We start from the raw sequence: 6,102 nt of genomic DNA on the forward strand, positions 1-6,102 counted from the left end.
GCCAACGGCCATACCACGTTGAGTACACCGCTTCCCGTCCGATCAGCGAAGTTAAGCAACGTTGGGTCTAGTTAGTACTTGGATGGGTGACCGCCTGGGAACACCAGATGCTGTTGGCATCCCTACTTGTCAAGTGGGGTTGGTGGAGGATTAGTGCCCCTCCCTGTAAAACAATTAACTCTAAGCCCTTGGCCACCCCGTCTGGGATACATGGCGTCTGGCAATGAATGAATGATTTTGTTTTTAATTTCTTCCTCTTCTATACCAGTGATTACTATTGATTTATTTATTTCTACTGAATCTCTGACTAACTTTGGATTGTTTTGGATTATTCTTTTCACTTCCTTTTTAATGTTTTTTTCCTCCACCCTTGTTTCTAAGTCTTTCTTTACTTTCACCATTTCAGCATACGTGGTTTCTACATCATTTTTGTAGCTTTGCACAGCTTCATTCACCTGTGTTATCTTCTCCTCAATATCACTGCTCTGGTCCATAAGACTGCTTGCTTGTCTAATTGTCTCTGTGCCATTTTTTAACTCTTCCATAACACTCTCGTGATTAACTACTGTACTTCCCATTTCACTCACTTTCTTCCTAAGGGTATTCAATTCCACTGTTAGTTCACTGATGGTTGTGTCTTTCTTATTGGCCTCCCTTCCCAGTTTTTCTATCTCTTCCTTTTGCAAGTGCATTTGCTTCTTTATTTCATCCATTTCATTTTTGAAAGCCATTTCTAGTTTGTGTACACGTTCAACCAGTCTATTGTGAGTCTCCACTTCAACCAGTTCTTGGTAGAAATCATCATTTTGCTTTTTACTTTTATCCCTTTTCTTTTCCAAATTTGTTTTACTGAAGTATGTATCCATTTTGTAATACTAAATGAGGAGTATGCACTTACACTTTCCGCGTGTTGCCATAGTATAAACAAACCCAGCTGACTCAACGCATCGTGGTTCTTTGTTGTTTGATCAGTCTTATTTAAACTTATTATTTCTTTTCCTTTCAATAATGAAAAATCATTTAGTCTAACCTGGTACAGAGCTTGACTCATTCAAAGATACTTATTTAGGTAATGCCTCTGGCCGTGTTGAGCTGGTATGGAGAGCCGGTAAAAGACGTCTTCCTCCGACGATGCCGTGTGTGTGTGTGTGTGTGTGTGTAGACTTAAAGAGACGCAAATGTCTGGAGGAAGCTGTTATAGTATGTTCCAATACCACTGAACAGAACAGCGGATCTTATCACCTATCGGATCCTGTGGCCAAATATATTGTCAATAGGATAGCTTTCTCACATCACCCCCCCTGAACTCAAAACATCATCCCTCCTTCCTTCCTATCCATCCCCATCCCCTCTTCACCCAGCTTCTTGCCCAAATACACAACATTTGCACACACATACACACACACACACACACACACACACAAGTATATAAACAAGATGATAAAGTTGATATACTCAAATGTGGATGGAATGGTATCTAAATTACTAGAGATGAATGATTATATCAGAGAAAATGAACCACAAATAATATGCCTAACTGAAACAAAATTAACACCAAGGATATCCAATGACATACTAAACTTAGAGGAATACAATATATGGAGAAGAGACAGAAATGTAAAAGAAGGAGGAGGAATTATAATATTAACTAAGAAAAATCTAAAAGTCAATGAAATAAAACTAGATATACCATCACAAGTAGAACTGATTGCAGTAGAGATCAACACATCTGAAGGGAAAGTAATTGTAGCCAATTTGTACATGCCACCCAGATCAAACACATGGGAAAGAGACGAATATGAGGACCTGGCAGAGAGTACAATTCAGAGTTTAAGATCATTACTACATAAAATGGAAGAGAAATCGGAAAGAATTATACTAACTGGAGATTTTAGTACAAATATAAATTGGAATACTCTAGATATAATTAGCCAAGAAAGCTGTTGGGACCAAAAGCTCCTGGATCTCGTGCAAGAGTTTTTCCTAACGCAACATGTGAGGGAAACCACCAGAAAAAGAGGACTCGATGTACCTTCAGTGCTAGATCTAATATTTACTAGGCAAGAAAATGATATTGACAGTTTAATATATCACCCTCCACTCGGCAAAAGCGATCATGCAGTACTAAATTACAACTTCAGGATAGCATATGACATAGTTAACAGCAGTGAAAGTTACAAAAAGAGCCTAAACTATAAAAAGGGAAATTATCAAGACCTAAAGAAGTATTTCTCAGAAGTTGATTGGGAAAATGAGCTTAGAGGACATGATTTAAATGCTGTATATAAAAAATTCTGTGAATTTTATGAAATAGGAGTCCGGAAGTACATACCACCACAGCACAAAGAAGCAAATAAGAAAATACAGAAATGGTTCAATACAGAATGTAAAAAATCAAAAGAAAGAAGACATCTGTTGTGGAATAGATACAGAAGACACAATAGTGAAAGAACGTATAATAATTACAAACAGGCAAGAAACGATTATACAAGAATAAGGAGGGAAGCCCAAAAACAGTTTGAGGAGGATATAATAAATAAAAGTAGTGATCAACCAAAGCTGTTTTACAGCTATATCAGAAGCAAAACCAAAGTAAAAGATATAATACAATCCATTACGGACGAGGGAATCACTTATACACAAGAGAAAGATATCTGAGAAGCACTAAATAAGAATTTCCAATTAGTTTTTACAGAAGAAAAAAATTCTGAGAGGGACTATGTGGAACATGCATGTCCACACATACTACCAGATATACAAATAGCACAAAAAGTAATGCAGGAGGAGTTAAGTAAATTAGACAGAGGAAAAGCAAGTGGTCCTGATGAAATTTCATGTTGGGTACTACGAGAATGTGCAAAGGAGTTAAGTAAACCATTATTTTTAATTTTCAAGAAATCCTTGAGTCAAGGGAAACTACCTGATATTTGGAAAAAAGCAAATATTGTCCCCTTATTCAAGAAAGGAAATAGACAAAATCCTCTCAACTACCGACCAGTATCACTGACCAGTGTTGTAAGCAAGGTATTAGAAAAGCTTATAAGAAAAGCTTGGGTAAATCATCTAGAAGAACACAATATGATAACAGAAAGACAGTTTGGTTTCAGAAAAGGAAAGTCATGTGTAACTAATCTGTTGAGCTACTATGACAGAGTAACAAACACAATACAGGAAAGAGAAGGATGGGTGGACAGTATCTATTTAGATTTCAAGAAAGCTTTTGACAAAGTACCATACCAAAGACTTTTATGGAAACTGTACCATCAAGGAGGAATTCGAGGCAAACTGTTTTGTTGGATGCAAGATTTTCTCATAAAAAGAGAAATGAGAACAGTACTAAGAGGAAACTACTCATCATGGAAAGAAGTGACTAGTGGAGTACCACAGGGTTCAGTGCTGGCATCAAACATGTTTTTAGTGTATATAAATGATATAAACAGTAACACTGGAAATGAGAGCTATCTGAATATGTTTGCAGATGATGCAAAAATACAAAGGAGAATTACTAACACAGACTCTTGTAGGGAGCTACAAGAAGAATTAAATAAACTTCATGAATGGAGTAGTACGTGGCAAATGGAATTCAATGTGGACAAGTGTCATGTAATCAAGTTTGGTAAAAGTGGAAAAAGACCTGATTGGGATTATAAGTTAGGAAATAAAACCCTATACACATCAGAAAGAGAGAAGGACCTAGGTGTGATTATCAATAACAGACTATCTTGGTTGACCACATCAGCGAGAAGGTACGGAAAATGTATACACTGCTTGCAAATATAAGAATAGCATTCACATACATAAATGAAGACATGCTAAGAAGGTTAATAACATCATTCATTAGACCAACCCTGGAATATGCATCAGTAGTCTGGTGTCCTCATCTCAAAAAACACATAGACAAGATTGAAAAAGTTCAAAGGGCCGCTACAAGATGGATACCAAGCTTAAGGGACCTAAGCTACGAAGAATGACTAAATAAACTGAATCTACCAACACTACAGGAGAGAAGGAAAAGAGGTGACATATCAGAGAAGGAGAAAATAGACATAAATGATTACTTAACATATGGAGAAGCATCAGCAAGAGGACACTGCAAAAAACTGCATAAGGAGAGGTGATAAAGACGTAAGGAAATTCAGTTTCCCAAACAAAGCAATTGATCAATGGAATGCACTACAGAATGAAATAGTGTGTGCCAACACAATTCACAAATTTAAGGATATGTACAATAAATATGGTTTAAGACAGGACAGTACGAGCTTGACTCATTTCTGTAAAGATACAATTAGGTAAGAACACACACACACACACACACACACACACACACACACACCTGAGCTGGGATCGGCAGTCCCTTTCCCATTGTGACCTCTATTTCCTTACCCAACATTCCTTCCCTCTCCCTAAGGACTTCCCACTTCACCTTTCCCTTGTTTCTCTTCGTCTTTGTGCCGTGATTTGAGACTGAATGGCTTGTTCTTTGTTACTTTGTTAAAACGATAAATATAAACAAATAAGTTTGTTTAAATAACTGACGACCTACCAAATAATCTATCATTCTATCAGTATATATATATATATATATATATATATATATATATATATATATATATATATATATATACCTTAGAACAATAAAACTTATATGTAAACTTCAGGAAACTGGCAAATGCCCCCCCCCCCCTAGAAAATTCCTGGGTGCGCCCCTGACTTTACCCCTTGGAGGACATCCCTTGCTCAGCCCACCCTTCCCGTGGCTGAGAGGGACGCCCCTCCTGTTCTGCCCACAGCAGCATCCCCCAGGAGGAACTACGTCTGGAGAAGGTCTGGCAAGGCCCCATCGCAACCCCGGGAGTGAGAGCAGTCCAGATGGCGCCCAGACGTTACCACCGGCTCCCGGATTCCCGGAGGCAAGGACTTCACAGCCCACACCTGACAGCGGCCCGACCCGAGACCGCAGCCCTCAGGCTCCCCGAAACACCCCCCGAACCCCTGGACGTCACCTCCCCAGCCCTAAAGGACGACGACCCACTCTCCATGGCGGGTGCAGACAAGCGCATCTGCTCTCCCTCTTTGATCCCAGCCCTAGGGACCGAACACCCCACCGAGGCCTTAAGGGCCTCTCTCCACGCCGCCCAGCAGCCCATTCCAGACGACGCAGACCCTGAGGATGGTCCCGTGCCCTCTGAGAGAGGGCACACCTGATGGGACCCCTCCCACACCTGGCCAACACCTGTAAGAGCCCAGAATTTCAGCAGCCCTGTGTAAAACCTCCTGTCCCGATATTACCTTGTGACAGTATGCTTTGGGACAGTGTATTGTGGGACAGTATATTGTGTTACAGTGCATTGTTACCCTGTCATTGTATAAACCGTCCTGTCCTGTGACTGACTTTGTACCCAGACAGTGTATTGTGTCTTTGTCATAATACACGTGTAAGGTTGTTGCCCGAGAGTTTTCATGCCCTGCTCCTCTCGTAGTGTATTCTAGTTCCGGTCTCGAAAGAGAACCCCAGCTCAATAGCTAGTGTGTCTAGGATGTGAAGTCGACCCAAAAACACCTAGCATAACAAAAATCCATAACTATCAGAAATTTAAATTCATAACTCAAAAATCAAAATCCATAAGTATCAAATCAAAATCCATAACTATCAAATCAATATCCATAACCATCATAAATCAAAATTCAAAACTTTATCAAAACTCAAAATCTATACCGGTACTTTTTTTCAAATTCAAAATCCACATAGGCATATTCAAAATACAATCTATGGCCATATTCAAACTCAAAATCCTTAACCATACTGAAACTCAAATATCCACTGCCCCCCCCCCCAAAAAAAAGTGCCACCGCTAAAATAAATTCCACACACACATCCCATCCCAAACTCCACACACATCCCACCCCGAACTCCACACACCCCATCCCAAACTCCACACACACACACCCCACCCCAAACTCCACACACACACACCCCACCCCAAACTCCCCACACACACACACCCCACCCCAAACACCACACACACACACCCCACCCCAAACACCACACACACACACACCACCCCAAACACCACACACACACACCCCACCCCAAACACCACA

General features: G+C 40.1%; 1 non-coding gene across 1 annotated transcript; it reads left to right on the top strand.

Annotated features, from left to right (window-relative positions):
• LOC145414778 (5S ribosomal RNA) lies at window positions 1-119 on the top strand. Its single transcript, XR_013899933.1, has one exon. It is a non-coding gene; the product is annotated as a 5S ribosomal RNA (ribosomal RNA).
• The last annotated feature ends 5,983 nt before the right edge of the window (window positions 120-6,102 follow it).

Source organism: Coenobita brevimanus, chromosome 100 (assembly GCF_032717465.1).
Source record: "Coenobita brevimanus isolate Jiangsu-jjx chromosome 100, ASM3271746v2, whole genome shotgun sequence".
Classification (NCBI taxonomy): domain Eukaryota; kingdom Metazoa; phylum Arthropoda; class Malacostraca; order Decapoda; family Coenobitidae; genus Coenobita; species Coenobita brevimanus.